This window comes from Marmota marmota, unplaced genomic scaffold (assembly GCF_001458135.2).
Source record: "Marmota marmota marmota unplaced genomic scaffold, marMar, whole genome shotgun sequence".
Taxonomy (NCBI): Eukaryota; Metazoa; Chordata; class Mammalia; order Rodentia; family Sciuridae; genus Marmota; species Marmota marmota.
In genome coordinates, this window is record NW_025999925.1 from 13619187 (window position 1) to 13638652 (window position 19466).

The 19466-nt window shown below is 32.8% G+C and overlaps 1 long non-coding RNA gene across 2 annotated transcripts in view; it reads right to left on the reverse strand.

Annotated features, from left to right (window-relative positions):
* Positions 1-19466, reverse strand: part of LOC125615820 — a 98632-nt gene that overhangs the window by 38221 nt on the left and 40945 nt on the right. The window lies entirely within an intron of this gene.

Here is a 19466-nt window from a genome sequence, read left to right on the forward strand (position 1 = left end):
CAGCTCACACATACATCAGATGTCCTGTCAACTCTGTCTTGAGATCAAGATGTAGACAAAGAAATGTTTCAGAATTTGGAAGCCTTCTCAGAAGAACACAAACAACAACAACAAAAAAAAACATGTTCACTGTGAATTCAAGTTAACTGAAAGTGTAGCAGGGCAGCATTAAAGAAAAAGAAGTATAATTATTTATGGAGAAACTACACTGTAGTGGAACATTAAGGGGCCACTTATATTTAATATATGGATGTATGTTTAACAGTTTATACGTGTACTGTACTCACAATCATACCAACAAAAATGAGAGAAATTGTCACTGACCCCTTAGGAGGAAGCTCTCCTACAGATCTCATAGGAAAACCTCACTGACAGACAAAGCAAAGTGCCGTGAAAATAGAAACTGCAGGAAGCAGCAACCAACTCCAGGTCTGAGGGAACAAAGAAAAGATGTAGGAATTTTGAAAACGTCGATGTTTGGTGGAAGAACCCTGTGGAGGTCAGGCCTCCAAACACCGCCAGCTAGTGCTAGCACCTCTAAGGGGACACCATGTGGCTGAGTCTTTAAGGTGGTGGGAAACTGCCAGGTAAAGACAGTGGCTGGAGAGATGCTCACTAGCCCTGGGAAGAAGAGAGAGGGTCAGCAGGAAGCTGGTATGTACAAATCTATCCTTTGTCCTCCAGCCTCCTGGGACTCCCTCCAGTGCCCCTTACACATTGTTTAACAAATGAAAGAGCAGCAAACTGAGTTCCAGAAGCCCAAAACAGAGGAGAAGGGATTTGAGACTAAGAGACTACATCTTCACTACTGGCACAGTGTCTTTTAACATGAAGGGTCCTAGGGAGGTCCTAACTTAGGTCTCCTATATTAAAATGTAAATCAATGTGCTCTGATCCATTTCTGCAAGAAGAAGCAAAGATCCTCTTTAATATCATCACTCTAGTCCCTGGAAGTGTTTGTTAAGTTTTCGTTGACATCTTCCTTGGCATTCTGTGTCACTTACAGAGCATACGTTATGTTCCTAACAAACATTAGTTGAATGAATGAATGAATTTGTAAAATCATATTTTTCAGCATAACTCTGATTCCTTAATGTCTTTAAACAATGAGCTTTTCATCCCCTTATTACTGGGCTATAATATACATATTTATGTTATAAAACTATAGCACTATAGAAATATGAATCCAAAACTCCACTAAGACAATTAATATAGGTTTTACTTATTTCCCTCTTAAAATATACGGTACCATGAGCAAAGAAATTAACTTTTCTCCTTTGGTTTTCTCTTAGGTTCAATCTACCTTTCTGAAACCCCTTCAGCCTTCATTTCAAAAATAAAAGATTCTTTTCTTCTCTTATTTCAGCCCTCCATGCCTTTATTCACCTTAACATTCCTTGGGCTTCAAGACTTTGCAGGTATTAGGTGCTCAACCCATATGCAGTAAAAAAAAAAAAAAAAAAAAAAAAAAACTATTGCAGAAGCTGTCCCATTAGAGTATCTTTGAAAAAGTAAGATCCAAGGTTTACAAAATGGATGCACTTTCCATATTTATGTATTTAGTTTTCTATTTAATTTATAGTATTCACTGTGTCAACACTGAATAGTTATTCTTTTCCAAAAACAGATGACACAAACTTGAATATGAAATAAGAAGAGAGAACAGATACATTGAAACAATTACCTTATTCTCAAAAATGTTGAGTGATGTAAAACTTATTTTTTTCATGGCAGTTTCCAAATCTTTCTCAATATGTTTGAGGATGTAATTTGGTAGACACATTAAGAAATGATTTTACAGAAGGTTTCTCTAAAAATTGGAAAAACAATCCATATCTGAAAAAATATGCATAAACACATATGTACAAGCACATTTTAATGCATTATGTGGTCAACCTAATATTTAATCAGTTATCCATTTCATTTTACAAAACATGTTATCCATTTTTCTTGACATTAATTGCATTATGAAGATATTATGGAGGGGTGTATTTATCATTTGCTTATGAGTTTTTGTGGTTCTCAGAATGTTATTGTCCAATAAAGAACAATCTCTACTCACCAGGCTGTTTACAAGTGTAGAAACAAATGAAAGACTGCTTGCTGTATAATCCTATGGGCAGTCCCTTGATTTAGTAGATCTACATTATACCAGGCCCTTACAATTAAATTAATAGTGTAGTTTAAAATCTAAAACTAGTTCTAAATCAATGATGCCTGTACACAGTGGGATTTAGTAGCAACTCTGGTCTTAACCCATTAGATGCCAGTTACACCTCTACTCAAAATTTTACAATAAAAATATTTCCTAAGGAGCAAAATTGCTTTCAATTAGGACCAATGCCTTAGACATTGATTGTATCCCTTCCATTCTTTCTGTTTTTCTTGTCTCCCCTTTTGGAGCCCATTATCATATATAGAGACAGATAATTATCTTTCTGAATTATTTATTAGGCTCCAATCCTGGAAGACTGACCCAGGGTTAATCACAAGACAAGACCTAGTTTAGAAACATACAACTCTTGCTGGAAATTATGATTGCATTGTAATTTCAATTATACTGGCCATTTATGAGACTGATACAAGGGATACACTATATTACAAACATCTAGTACTGAAAGCTGTTCATTCTGAATTTGGTAGTATGGTAGATGAAATAATTTAGAAAATTTAAAAGAAAGTTCACCATAATATTTTATTTTTGGAAAATTAGTATTATGTTAATGATTAAGAGTATTTATCATGTTTACTATACCTGATTTAATAATATAATTATCAACATTAAAAAAACTGATCAGAACACTTTCATTAATTTCAACTCAATAACTCAATATTGTTAAATGTCAGATAGAATATATGGATCCCTCCTTTAAATATTTGGATTATATCTTCAGTTATAGTAAGTATAAATTCTTAGAAATTAATTACATATGCTATTGCTGCATAGGATATCAAAACACTGTGATAGCCGAATTTTGAGTGCAAAAAATGAACTACTACAGAAATGATAATGAGACCCACAAAACCCTGATGTACTTTCAAAACTGTGCTCGGGACAATCACTCTCTCTGAGCTACAGTCCTCAGAGAGACTATGAGAAGTATTAATGAACACCCAGATCCAGTTATTTATTAACAACATATCTAACACTGTAGATCATCATCATCCAAATTATTACTAATAAATGAGAAAATAATTGAGTAAGAAGAGATAAGCTGTTATCATGACCAGAAAAAGAAAATTTAATCTAGGAGAAGAAATGAGGAAATTTATTACTACAATTATAATTAGTACTATTATATTAAAAAGATACATGATCTTTAATAACCAGAAGCTCATTAATCCTCATTTATTAGGTAACTGGTGATAATCAAAATTGTTACCCAACCTTAAAAATGGAATCTTTAGATCTTTTGTCAGTGTATAAGACAAAATAAATTTGAACTCTAAAATCAATAAAGACTTGAGGTCTCCAATGGAAAAGAAATGAACAAATTTTATGAAAGGTAACTTAAATTAGTATGGGTAAATTTTTTTTTTGCTTTTATCTGTCTTCATAATTAAATATTTTTTTTATAAAGGCCTATATTTTTCAAGGAGTAACCTGATTTACAAATCAGGAAAATATGGTAGATAGGATGAATGTGGAATTCACCAAGGCATAAGAAAGTACATAATGTATTGTCAAGAATATTTAAAAAACATATTAGTCAAGTATACATATCATTATATATTTGTCTAAACCTATTGAATGTACTACATCAAAAGTGATCCTTAATATAAACTATGGACTTTTGGTAATGATGAAGTGTCCTTGTAGGTCCATCAATGATAACAAACTCTGCTTGGGGTGTTGATAATGGTGAGGTTGAAAGTGCTATGCATGTTTGGGCACAGGGTATTTTAGTCAGCTTTTTCACCACTGTGATCAAAATATCTGACAAGAACAATTTAAGAGGAGGAAAAGTTTATTTTGGATTCAGATGTCTCAGTCCATAGACAGCCAGTTCTGTTGCTCTGGGTCTAGAGTGAGGCAGAACATCATAGCTTAAGAGTGTGGGGAGGAAAGTGATTCAGAACACTCCCACCAGGAAGCAGAGAGAGTGCTGTGCTCATCAGGAACAAAACATATATCCCAAAGGCATGGCCCCAGTAACCCAAGTCCTACGGCCATACCCTACCTACCTACAGTTACCACTCAGTTAATCCATTTAAGTGAATAAATGTACTGATTAGGTTAAGAGTCTTATGACCCAATAGTTTCATCTCCAAATTTTCTCACATTATCTAGTCTATGAACTTTTGGGCACCTCATATCTAAACCATAACAGGGAATATATGGGAAATCTCTATCTTCCTTTTAATTTTGTTGTGAACCCAAACTTATTATTTTTAAAAAATGATCTCTAAAAATGCATACAATGATTCCTGCAGCTACTAATTTACATGTAAGTAAAGATTCTGTTTAATCAATTAATTAATTGATATTAATCTGAGGAAATCTAAGAATGGTATATGACATGACACTGTACCTTATCATGTCTTATTTAACATTTATATCAATAACTTAGATGAGATAAATATTAAGGTCATGCTTTACAAATACATCAATGATATGCAACCAGAAATGGGCATCAAACACAGTGATGTCAAAATCTTAATCTAAAAGGATACAAGAAAATATAAAATAAGAAAAACCTAATAATATGAAGCATGACAGGGATTACTGTAGACCCTGAAGTACAATCCAAAGACATAAATTGAATCTGAGGAAAATAGAGAGAATAGGTTTAGAGGCAGATTTTGTGGAATAGAATTACAGGATTAGTTGAGTGCAGAGTTAGTAAAACTCAACTATGTGATTTTTATTGCTAAAGAAATAATGTGATCTGAAGCTATATTCATTAATTTCTACTTTTCTTAATATTCAGAATGACATAACAAAAATATTTCACTCTGATGTTAAAGGCCTTTCCAGGATAATTTTGAAAGCTGAGAAATAGGGAATTTCCTGTTGAGTTATTTGGCTAATGGCCCCAGTAACCCAAGTCCTACGGCCATACCCTACCTACCTACAGTTACCACTCAGTTAATCCATTTAAGTGAATAAATGTACTGATTAGGTTAAGAGTCTTATGACCCTTATAGGTATATACAGGAGTACTCAACAGAAATTTATTATTTTTTTATCTGGAGTTTAGAGAAACATACAATAGAGCAACAAATGATAAATGCCATAATTGCTTAGGGGTATTAGCATTCTTAGGGTGACAGAATACATAATACCTAGAAACACACTTGCTGCCCTCAGATATTTGAGTATATAATATGTGGAAGAGGAATTTGATTTATTTTGTATACATAAGTTTCAGAGTTAGGCCTGCTTGTTACAAGTTATTCCATCTAATTGCTGTCCAATTTCCTGCTGAGTAACTGTAAGCCTAGAATTCCCAAGCAAATGAAAATGTATACAAATACTAGCATTAAATTGGTACAACTCTTCTATTTTAGGTTCCTTCAAAGCATTATCACCTTACAGAGAAAACCTGTAATAGTGAGACTGGTTTATATTGTTTACTGAACTTTCTTCTACCTTTAACTCTATGTACAAGAATCTATTATACAATAAACTATTAACTCAATGGAAAATGCTAGTAACTACTATTAACACAGCAATTGTACACAGAGATTGTGAGAAGTTTTAGAATGAAGGATAGACTACTGATGAATTCGACAACAGATTCCACTGGCAATTAGGCTGAACTTTCTTCCCCTTTTATTTTAGCTTTTCTTTAATAATTTGATATAATTTTGGAAAGATTAGATAGATTTCCTTCCTCTTTAATAGATAAAGGAAAGACACCATTTCCTCACAAATGTATGGCATTGTTTTGTTAAGGAATGGCCTTTTCAGAAAACTCATATTGCTTATCTTAAAAATAGGCAGGGATTAGACCTTTACATTAAACATTCTAGAGTTGATGGCATTATTTGAGATAGATAACCTCTCAGCTTTAACTGCTTTATAGCTCATAATTCTATATGACAAATCTCCATACTGTCACTTAAGTATGCATGTAGAAAGCAATCTTTTCATTGTTTTATCATGGCAAGAACATAAGATCTAACCTCTTAGCAAGTTTAAGTGTACAATACGTTATTTGATTGCAAATAAATGTGGTGCTGTAGATATCTAGTATATTCATCTTATTTAATTGAAACTTTATACTCATTGGTTAATAACACCCCCATTTTACACCCCCCAACCCTCATATTCCCAGTTCAGGTTTTAATTTTATGAATTTGATAATTTTAGGAAAAAATGAAATTTAATCATTCTTCCTTTCCTGGTCTGATAATGAAGCTTTCCTTGGTTGTTTATATTCAAGAGAGATTGATTTATATTTTCCTGATTTCTTATATTCTGTGGTATTCATTTGTAAAACAAATTACAAGTTCCTCCAGGGAAAGGCTGAATTAACTTCTTCAATTCATCTTTGTTTCACCATGTTGTTATTGAAAAGATATTCATTGTATATTTAAGCAGTGCCTTAAATAATATCAAGAAAAATGTTTAAATATAATATTAGGTGGGAACTTAAGTTTTATTTCCCCCCAAAAAAGCAATTTATTACCTAACAAAACCGGTAAGAAGAAACAATAAATTACCTAAATTTAAAACTAGTTAATTTTTTTTGGTTTTCAAGGAAGAATGACATCAAGAAACTACTCAAATTACATCTACCAGAAATTCACCATATATCTGAAGTACATTCAACTCCCTCCTGGTCCACCTGGGTTTTATTTTGTGCTGAGCTTTAGGATGAAAACTAGAAAGGGAAGAAGTCCAAAATTACTTTTCTTAGTCAGACCCCATCAATACTGAGTACCACTTTCTGTTGTAGCTGCTACCAAATAGGTATATACAGGAGTACTCAACAGAAATTTATTATTTTTTTATCTGGAGTTTAGAGAAACATACAATAGAGCAACAAATGATAAATGCCATAATTGCTTAGGGGTATTAGCATTCTTAGGGTGACAGATCAAATCTGAAGGTTAAAATAAACTAAGCAAGCATTTGTTCTTTTAAAGAGCATGAATCAAGTAATTGCTTACATTTTTCAGAGTTCAGTGGAAAGTCAGTTGTTAGAACAAAGTGATTTCAGCTTTGTCACTGAACAATAAATGTGCTCAATGAATCTTGACTGGTTTTCTGTTATTCTTTTCTGGGCCACCCAGTGTAAAACAATGATGAACTTCAGGGCACAAGTGGTGTTTGGGCACTAAGTTGGTACTGTTGCAAAGAGGATTTATTTGTTTACTTCAGCAAAAAATCTTTATTAAATGGCTGTTCTTTTCACTAATCAACAATGTTCCAGTCAAAAGACATGTTGTAAACATATCCCCACCACTTTCAAGTTAGAGTTCACTGAAAATAACACTAGTACCTCCATGCCACACCTGCTAAGATATGGATGTTGATGTTTGTATCATCTGTCTCACAGGATGTCTGTGTAGAAAATGTTCAATCACAAATGAAACTGGAAAAATCAGCAAATCATAATTGTTAATATTAGTAATTGTATTCTCTAAAAAATATTCTTGGAGAAAGAGCCATAAGTAGAAAGGGACTAATATCTACTTGAATTCTTATTGTGAATCATGATTATCTGTGAATATCACTGGGATAAACCATTGCACAGCACTTTCCTACTTCTGTGAATTTTCAAGGGAAATGGCAATTTTATTTTAGAATCAGTTACATTGAAAAATTCAGATTATATACCGCTGTGTTTATTATGGATTTGGTAGTGCCTTTGTGAGTATATTCCTTACCTGAATGCCCAGTGCTGATTTAAGAAAGAAGGATGCATAGCAGAAATGGCCTAACTACTACCATATGTCCTAGTGCTGTGGACAAGTGCAAATGGCCAGAAGAAAGCATGCCTGGGTGCAAATCCTAGCTCTACTCCTTACAGTCTTGTGACTCTAGGCAACATATTCATTTTGTGCTGCTTCCTCAACAGAAAGTACAATACTTCTCCTGGGGGAATTATGAGAATTAAACAATTAAGTGGGCAGAGTAAGTACTTAAGAAAATTAAGCATTTTATGATTAGTAAGATTACATGAAAACCATATTGACTGCTTAAGAAATACTATAGAATCTTCTTTTAGAATAAAATATAACAAAAGTAATGGGGATACATCATGCCCAGAATTATAATAGTAAAATTTACCCTTAGGAATCTACATAAAATAATTTGTATGTATTGCTAACACATCAGTAAGTGGTTATTTCCTTAGAATTTTCAAGCCATTTATCACGCTGATTTCCTTGCTATCAAAGCACCTGAATAAATCAGTCTTTGAATTTTAACAGCTCCTTTTTTTACAGTGCTCAAAAATAGTTTTAAACATATTCATTTATTACCAAAATATTGCTCACTGAATATAGCCACCAGTTCCAAAACCTCAATATTATTCTTCTAAACATCATCATTATCTATATTAATGTTATTTAGAGATTTCTAAGTGGATCATACATCAAATGGTAGATAGAAATGTGAGTTAATGACTTCTAGTTACAGCTTTTCACTATCCAGTAAGGCTGGCAATACAATTACAATGATCAGAGAATCAGCTGACCTGAGTGCCCAGGGCTTCAGTAGAAAGAAGCCTGAGACCACTGAGCAGTTCTTTCAGGAAGCTCATCTGGGACATGATAATAAAATGGAACATTATGATTAAGAAATCAAATTCCTGATTATTAGAGCTTATCACAAAATAAATGATCCATTTTAAAAAAGTAAAATTAATGAAAACATACTTCATAGAAATGTCAACTGAAAATGCATGATTTTTTGTGTGTTTTGTATCAGGAATTGGACCCAGGGGCACTAAACCATTCAGCTATATCCCCAGCCCTTTTTACTTATTTAAGACAGGGTCTCACTAAGTTACTGAGGCTGGCCTCAAACCTGCAATCCTCCTGCCTTAGTCTCCTGAGTTTGGGATTACAAAAAATGTGCCATCATGCCTACAAAACTCATGCATTTTTAAAATCTGATATTCAAAGAACAGTTGGGTGTCTTTCAGTGGGACAGAGACATAAATGTGTGTAACTATTCTCAAGGAACCTAGAAAGATTCTTTGCTTTGATCACAATCAAGACTTGGGCTGGAAAGGGGAGTTTTCACCAATTCAGATTGGAATCATGGTTTTTCTCTCATAGTGCACATGATGTACCTTCTTTGGGAAATGAAGTATAAGCTGAAATGTGGGAGGCCAAGGTCTGTGTAATGAGTACCCTCTCGTTAGGACACATCTAATGGAGAGTTCTATATCACATCTTCTTTCTCTCTATGAGTATGGCCAGTTCCTTGGTTTGAGTGCTCACAACCAATCTCTGAGATTTTTTTCAATAATTTTCTAAGCAATTTATCTGTCTCCAGTGATGCCCACTCTCAATCCACCTTCCAGTTGTCATAATTATTCTAAAACACAAAGATTTTTAATATCTGTGTTTTAGAAAAAATTTTTACAGATTGACTAAAACCAACTATATAGAATTATGGAAAAACTATATTAATAGGCAGTTAACAGATGAGCAATCTTAATGATCAATACATATATAAAATGGTGCTCAATCCTAATAGCAATCAGGGGGAAAAAAAGCAAACTGAAGAAAAGGTAAAATGTCATTGTTTTATCATATTAGCAAAATTTGAAATGAATGATAATACCTACTGGCTATAAGCATATACATTTGAGTTACAATATGAATTACTACAACCATTTCTAGAAAGATTTCTGGAAATTGCCTATTAAAGTTAATAAATTTACAATTCAAGTTATTTGTGTTTTGAGAATTTAGAGTTTAGTCTGTGAAATAACACCAATCAATAAGAATGAATTTACAAAGATGTTTAATATACCATAATATATAGTATCAAAAACTGGAAATGGGCTGGTCATGATGGTACAGGCCTCTAATCCCAGTGACTCAGGAGGTTGAGGCTGGAGGATTACAACTTCAGGGACAACTTAGGCAACTCAGCGAAGTCCTGTCTCATAATACTTTTTTTTTTAAGGGTTAGGGATGTAGCTCAGTGGTAGAGCCCTTTCCCAGCATGCTGAAGGCCCCGAGTTCAATCCCCAGCCTCCCAAAACCAAAACAAACAAACAAAACTGGAAGCACATCAAATGTCTATCGACAGGGAAATGCTTGAGTAAACTGTGGTACATTCATATTGCAAGACACAATGCAGTCACTTGAAAGACTGAGTTGTTTCTATGCCAGTAACTTGGATGGATTTTTCAAAATATATTTTAAAGTCAAAAGATAAAAATAAAAAGTCTAAGATTAATTTTTTCAAACAATAGCAAACAAATCTATGAATACATGATTAATAACATGTAACCATATTTTAGTTATATAGGCCTAAGGGAAGAAAAAGGGCAAGAGTAAATTAGTTAAAATATGAAAAGCAAAAATAAAAAAATATAATAAAAAAGCAAAAATAAAAAGATATAATAAAAATATAAGACTCAATTTCTGTAAAATGTAGACATTTTACACACATTTGAGTACAAGAAAAACAATGAAAAAATAGCTACCCAGTGTTAATGGTGTATCTCAAAGTGGTGGAGTTTTAGGACACCTCTAAAAACTTGTACTTTCTATATTTTTCATTCTTATACATTTTATATGTTTTGAGTTTTATACAGTGAATGTGTATATATGTAGTTTGGTTTAAAAATAAAGTCTCTTATTGGTGAATAAGATCTTATTTCTTTTTTGCTTAAACCTAACTAGTTACCCATCACCTAAAGGATCAAGTCCACACAAATGTAGCATAAGACTTTTTCTTTATTTCCAGTTAACTCCCATTAGCCATTTTGAGTCATAGTTTTCTGAATATTCTATGGTGTTTCAGTCATCCCATCTTTGAACTCACTCTTCCTTTTATCTGAAATATATGTTTAACTTCTCTGACTGTAAATGCCTTCCTTCTTATGCTGAAAATTTGTTTCAAGGTCAAGTCATCTAAGAAGTCTTCACCAGCACCCCCAGAATAAATTTCCCACAAATTATTCAGCAAATGTTAACTGACCACCTATATACTTAGCATTATGTTAGTATTTAACAATGATAATTAATGTTAATCCTTATTCGCAAAAAAATAATGTGCAATCTGTTGGAGGAAGATATTCTGGGAAGGTGAAAAATTACAGCTTGGTTGGATGAGTATGGAAACGGAAGTGTGAACAACTGTGAGCAGAGGGAGAGGGGAAGGGAATCTACATCAGTCAAAGAAGTTGGGAAAGCTTCACAGCTTGGGCTGTGAATTTGACTGAAGTCTTGAAGAACATGCATAAGTAGAAGAGTGTCCATTGATTCCTAGCACAGGAAACTATCCCTAAGCAGGCAAGAGTACAAAGTCATGTGTGGAGAACTATAGTGATCTACATCTTGATGATCTTCATCAACAGAGGGGCTGTGTTGTCTGTTTTTCCCTGACAGATGTAACCACCTTGAGAAGAAAAGCTGTGTCTCCTTCTCCCACTATGGCAGGATGCCTGACACACAATGGGTGTTCTATAACTATGGTTGTACTGAACCCAGATGAATTCTGCCCCTTTAGATCTCTTCCTAAAGATAATCACTCAGCCTTATCATTTGTAATAAAGAATTTTCTAACTACTTTATTTAAATTCAAACCAAGATCCTGAATCCTTTGTGGAGTTTTGGTGATTTGAAGCGAAGCTTATTTCATTCGGTACTTCATCTATATTCCATTTAGTGTGTGATTTTAATTTCATTATTATCATATCTATCTTTTATCTTGTATTCAAAAGAGAAAAGCAAAGTCTCTGCATACATCAGTGGATTCCAGGAACAATCAAAATGTTTTTCTGAAACAAGGGACCCAAGAAGCTTTTATCCCTTCCTCCCAGTTAAGGGAGCAAAAGTGCTTCTCAATTCCCCAAAAGATGATTTCCATCCTGGCTTTTATTTTTAACCTTTTATCTTATTCAAATTAATTTTATGCTTAGCAAAGAAATACACGTGTATGGCTTTAAGTTATTTCAACATCACCAAAAGACTTCAAAGAAAAATCAGTGGGGGTTCCTTATGCCATTCTGTCACGTATCACCCCATTCCTCAGTCTCCAGGGTAACTACTTTCAACTCTTTTTGCTTATTTCTGGTATTTGCATCCAAATTTCCAAATAATATGCTCTATCTCTGGTTCTTTTCACTCACTTTACACGTTTATCCATTGGCTTTTACTATGCTATCTATAATATCTTCCTTCTCCATAGAGATTTAGCTCTATCCTCTATGTGATGAGTTACTCTAACCACATCTTGGACACAGTCTAATAAGGATACCAACTCTTTAGGGGCTGTTACCTAAAATGCTTTTATCTTGTCCCTGCTGCCTCACCACATCATAGGATTTGATAATTAGAATTATAAATGTAATAAATAGGTTTTTATAGGTGAAATAGTGGCTTATAAACAAAAATTTGCACAAGTTCTCATTGGTAAAAATAGGCAGTATTCAAGATATGTGAATTTGCTGAGATCATTTATTGATTTCTCCACCATAATAAGAAAATAATCTAAAGAAGCCTAGAGTCTATAGCCTTATAGTTAATCATAGGCTCAATCCCTAGAGATCCTGAGAACAGACTAATATGAAAAGATTCTGATTGTCAGTGGTCAATTGTAAGGTTAACTGGATTTTGCTTCAAAAACATTCTTTGCCTAACTCTTCATGCAGTCAAAACACCTAAAGGGACAAGAAGTTCTTGAATCATAACTGTTTATGTACCTGCTTGCTGATAAAGGCTTATTTATGTATTGAGTAAAATGAGGTGTGACATAGTTTGTTCTGAGACTTGCCTTCTTAATTAAAGTGAGTTTGAAGGTGTTCAATAGTAGCTAAATGTCACTTTAATCTTCTTTGCAGGACTCTGCTTCAACTGAAAACACTAAGGATTATGTAAAACTAAACTCTCAGTTTGCAACAAATACTCATTATAATAAACTATTTAGCACCTTTGAACATTTCTTCCCCATCTAATCTTTCCTATATATAGCAATTATTAGTAAAATTATTATTTAGTGCTTCTATTACTATTAAAATAATAATTCATTATTAAAGTAATTAGTGAATTATGTCTTTCTTTTATCAATAAGTTTTAAACTTTTGTCATCAGTGACATATTTTTTCCATTGGTTTCATTTTGTTCCTTTCTTTTTTGTAGTACCTTTCAATTGTCTCAATAAAATGTTCACAATGTTAAACCTATCATATATCAGATGCAATATTTTATTCTAGAAACCATATTTCTACTCTAGTCTACCCGGATTGCTCTTTGAAAAACTGATGCTCTGGATGTTGACATACTTTATATACAAACAGAGATATGAAAAATTGTAGTATATATGTGTATTAAGAATTGTAATGCAAAAAAACAAAGTACATGTATAAAGGCATAAATCGGAGTGAACATACTTTATATACAGAGATATGAAAAATTGTGCTATATATGTGTAATAAGAATTATAATGCATTCCATTGCTGTTTGTATTTAAAAAAATAAAATCAATAACAGATTTTTTAAAAAAACTGATGCTCCCTTATTTTTACCTTTTATTATAAAATCTGTGACCTCTATATCCTGGACCTTTTTCTTATCTTCTGGATTATGTTCTTAATATGATGAAGAACATGCCCTGGTACTTTCCTAACAAATAATATATATAAAGCAAACATTCAAAGTCCTCAAATATCTGAAATAGGAAAGGAATGAATGGGTCATTTGGTAGGAGCAGGTTTAAAGTTCCAAGCAACTGCTCAACTGTTTTCTAAAGTTGTTGTTCACTATCTTTACCAACCCTCTGTGGTCTGTCTTAATTTTGGTAATTCAAAAAGGTTTGCAGTGATACCTCATTGAAATTTTTATTTGTATCTTTCTAATGACTAATATATATTTCTCAAGTGCCCATTTACTTCTTTTAAAAGTGTTCAAATCTTTGGCCAGTTTGCTTATTTTCTCATAAATGAGATTTGAGTTGTTGTTTTTTTAACAGATTGTGGGTATGAGTCCCATAAAATATGAGATTTTCAAACAGTTTCTTCTCTCAGTCTGTGCCTTGCATCTTCATTCTCTGAACCATATCTTTAAAAGGCAGAAATTCTTAAGTTTGATGAATGCCAAGTATTATTTTTTTTTCCTCTCACTGACCATGTTTTTATGCTTTTCCAAACCCAAGCTCATAAACATTCTCTCCTCTTTTGTTCTTTGTTTTTAGAAGTCTTATAGTTTTAGGTTTTACATTTAGCTCTATGTCCTATTGTGTTTAACTTTTATATGAAAGATATGAATCCAATTCATTTTATTTGCATATGAAAATTCTCCATCGTGTTAACAAAATTTAAAAGATTGTTTCTTTGCACCTTTGATGAAAATTATTTGATGATTTATACATAGCTCAATTTCTGAAGTCTTTACCATAGTCCACTGACACATTCGTCTATCTTTATGCCAGTACCACAATATCATGATTAACTGTAGCTTTATAATAAATCTTGAGATTAGGTAGTTTAAATCCTCCAACTTCATCATTCTTTTGCAGACTGTTTTGGCACTTCTAATTCTTTTGCATTTTTGTATGAAATCTAGAATTTATTTATTAATTTTTACAGGAAAAAAAGTCTCCTGGGATTTTTGACAGAGATTACATTAAATCTATAAATCAAATTGAGAAGAATACAATATTGAATTTTTCTGGCTCATACACATTATATTTTTTCATTTATTTATATTTTCTTTATAGTTTTTAAGGAAACTATGGTTTAAACATATTATCAGATTTATCTGCAAGTATTTAATAATTTTGATGCTATTATAAATAGTGTTTTTAATTTAAATATATTGCTAGAAATAGAACTGATTTTCTATCCTGATCATGTGTTTTTTTGTCTTGCTTGATCTAGTTGAGTGTTTAAAGATTCCATAGGAATTTCTACCTGCACAATCAATATGAATAGAGACAGTTGTATGTTTTCTATTCTAAAATAGACTAGTTCTTTATCTTGCCTCATTGCCCTGGATAGAACCACCTGCACCATCCTGAATAGAGGTAATTTCAAAGCAGACCTCTTGCCCTCTTCTTAGTACTAAGGGGAAAACATCCAGTCATTTCACCATGAAATATGCGGATAATTGTAGTTTTTTCTTAAATACTTTTGTTTCAGATTGACAAATTCCCCATTTGTTGTGAATTTTATTGAGAATGATCAGTTGTGATGTAGAATTTTGAAATTTCAGCACTGAGATAATCATGTAGTTTTCTTCTTATGTCTGTTAATATAGTGAGCTATCATGACTGACTTTCAAATGTTAAAAAAAAAAACCTGACTTTTCTGGTATTAAACTTTCTTGGCCTTGAAATATTATCTTTTTGTGTGTAGATATACCAAGTGACTAAAATTTTGTTTTGTATATTTGCATCTATCTACCTATAGATCTATAATTTCCTCTTAAAAAATATTTGAGGGCTTGGTTTCGCTATTGAAATAATACTGACCTCTTACAATGAGTTGTAAATAATACCTTCCTCTTCAATTTTGTGGAAGAGTTTATATATAATTGGTATTATCTCTTTCTTAAATTTGCAATATAATTTACCTGTGAAGTCATCTAGTCAAATTTCTTTGTGTGAATATTTTAAACTAATTTAGCTTCTCTAATAGAGCTATTCTGGTTTGATGTTTTCTTTATATGTCTTGAGTTGAGCTTCCAAAGCTTGTTTCTATCAAGAAATATGTCTATTTCATCAAAGTTCTTTCAACTTATTGGCATCAAATTATTCACTGTGCTTTCTTACTATCATTCTATCATCTCTGGAATGTTTAGTGATGGCAATTCTCTCATTACTAGTACTGGAAAATTTGTATCTTCTAGCTCTTTTTAAAATATATCTGAAAAGAGTTTTATATTTTTTTATTTTTACCTATTTTATATGTTTTTCATTAACATCTATGAATTCTTGCTTATTCTTGGACCATGTCTTTCTAATATAACAACTTGCATCTTACTTTTTTTAATCAAACAACTATTTCTCATAATTTTGTTGCTATTATTTTTCTCTCCATTTTAATATATTTTGTGTTTTAGTATCTGCCTTTCATAATAGAGGCTTTTCTCAGCTGTTTGATGAATTAGAAAGAGTGTGGCAGTAAAAGATGATTGCAAGTTCTGTGTAGAATCACATTTTTCATTAAGACAATAAACATCAAGAATTTCCACATTTCCTCCCATGGTGGTGGTGGCTGGGGTTATGCCTGGCTGTCATTGTTTAGCAAATTAATGTGGAAAGGAAACTGTTAATTCTTTTTTTAAGAAGACAAATATTCACATAATTTCCCACTGTACAGCTGCATGCTGTATCTTCTGCTCTACCTTCTGACTTTGAGTTCAGGATCTGTTTTATTTTCTCCTGCACAGGGATAAAAGCAACTGCCTAGATGCTAATATAGACCAAATGGAAGGGTAGGAACTAAGAATTTGCTACAAATACACATTCAAGCAAATGCTTTCATTTATGAAAACCCAGTGCACACTCCCTCCCATTGTAATTGGGGCCTCCAACCTCTGTAAGCACTTCAACTTGGTGAAGCCAGTTACTCTTCCTTCATCTTATTTACATTTTTTAATTTGTTGACTACTTTCATCAGTTATTATCTCTTTCCTACTATTTGAATAAATTAGAAACATTTGTTGTCATTTTAGAGGAGCATAGGCAAACACACATTTTTGATCTCCTATGGTTAACTGAAAATGATATGATGGAATTTTTGTCTAGCTGTGGCAGATTAAGGACTTTAGTTTATTCTTCAAAATTGAGGTGAATGGATAAAGGAATTACTCAGGCATAAAGAAGAATGAAATTATGTCATTAGCTGGTAAATGGCCATTCACTGGAGGACAACATGCTAAGTGAATAAGTCAGATTCAGAAAGTCAAGAGATGAATGTTTTCTCTCATATCTGGAAGAAGAGAAAAAGAAGAATAAAATAAGCAGATTATGCTAAGTGAAGCTAGCCAATCCCTAAAAAAAAATGCAGAATGTCTTCTTTGATATAAGGGGGGGCGACTCAAAACAGAGCAGGGAGGAAGAGCATGAGACGAAGATTACCATTAAATAAGGATGAGAAGTGCGTGGGAATGGGAGAGAGAAGGGGAATTGCAGGGAAGATGGTAGGAGACCCTCATTGTTATGCAAAATTACATATAAGATGGTGTGAGTGGGGAGAAAAAAAGAGAGAGAGAGAAATATGTCACAGTAGATTGGGTAGAAAGAGGTGATGGGAGGGGAGGGGAAGGGAGGGGGAATAGGAAGGGCAGCAGAATACAATAGACACTATTATGGCCCTATAAGGCTGTATAACCAATGTGATCCTGCAATCTGTACACGTGGGAAAATAAGATTACACACCCCTTTTGTATCAAATGTATGATATGTCAAGATCATTGTAATGTTTTGAGCAAGTAATAAAAAAAAATTAAAAAATAAATAAATAAAAGGGAGACCAATAGAGAATAGGAAGGGGACTGAGGGAGGGATGAGGGGAGGACATGAAGAAGTACTGGGGAACAAAATCTACCAAATTATGCAAAATCCATGTACAAATGTACCACAATGACTTCCACTTTTATTAATAATGATAGAAAGGATATCATTAGCATAGAGCAAATGGATGGTCAGAAGGAGGAAAAGAAGTAAAAGAAAGGTACAAGGGGAAGAGATTGATCAAGTGCATGTACAAATATGACAAATTTCACTTGAAATTCAGTGCCAGGAATTTAAACATCTACCTCTATAGAAAATATCGTAAATTTGTGTTGTTTTGTTTTTAATAAGAGTAATCTCATACTTATGCTTCCTTTATCAAGCTTAAATAAAACTCATGCTCAAAATTTCCCCTTCTGATTTTTTTGCCATAAATATCATTTTCTTTCTTCAAATTGGTATCATGTATTTTCTTCACTAATCTATATTGAAACTGTCCTATTGCATGTATATTTTTAGTGCAAGTATAAAATCTTTTGGTAAATAGGTTATAAACTGAGGAAATAGTTTAAAACCAATTCTCACTGAGAACCACTTATATTGCATTAGTATTTCTGTAATATTTTGACCTGTGAACCAACATTATTTCTCCAAATCCTTTATTACACAGGCAGTTCAAGTGATTTTTAGCTCATAGTGGGGAAAAAAAGAGATCTCCATGAACTGATTTTCAATTTATATTTTCAAAGAAAAAGTTTGTGTAGCCAAGGGCTTATGTAACTAAATAGCATTATGTTGGCACCAAAGAGCATATGGCCAGGCCTGATGCTTTCCAATTCCTTTGTGATTTCCAAAAACTTAGCACAATTCCATGAATAAAAAAAAGATAAATCATTGCTTTTTCTTTAACAAACTTGTTGCTTTCCTACTGTATGCCAGGCACTATTTTTGGCTGTAAGGTTAAGCCAGTAAATAAGGCAGGTGAAGATCCCAGCTCCCAGAGAGCTTACATTCTGGTGGGGAAAATAGATGGTAAATTAAACAAATAAATGGATAGATTTAACTGATTTTAAATACTTTTATATGTAATGCTAAATTAAAAATTACTTTTATATACAATACTAGGAACAGAAGTGCTATGAGAAAAACAGACCAGGGAAAGTAGGCCAGGAGCAATGGATAGGGAGTACAGTGGAGAAGAAAATATTTAAAATAGGGTGGCAGCTGGGTAGACCTCATTGTGATTGTGATATTGATATTCATGATATTTGTAATCACTGTTTAAAGAAATTTGACAGTTTCATAATCTCTGTCATTTGACATTGATTGACGCCTTTTTCCTCTGGGTGAGTACAATTTTTCTGCTTCTCTGTAATGTTTAGCAGCTGAATACTAGATATGAATTTTCCATTTTGAGTACTGTAAGCTACTGAATTCCTCTAAAAAGTGTTGGATTTTGTTTGGGGACATGGTTGAGTTACTTAGAATCATTTTGATTCTTTTAAGGCTTCTTGGTAAACTTTGACAATCAGGGTTCAGAGCAGTCTTTATTCTGGGGGTCTTCTCTTTTTTTTTTTTTTTTGGATTGCATTATAATTTTATTGAAAAGCACTGTATGGGAGTTTCACAATGCTCATTTTCTTTTTTTTTTAATTTTTTATTGTTGGTTGTTCAAAACATTACAAATTTCTTGATATATCATATTTCACACTTTGATTCAAGTGGGTTATGAACTCCCATTTTTACCCCATATACAGATTGCAGAATTACATCAGTTACACATCCATTGATTTACATATTGCCATACTAGTGTCTGTTGTGTTCTGCTGCCTTTCCTTGACTGTTCCATGTATGACTTTGGGGAAGGTTT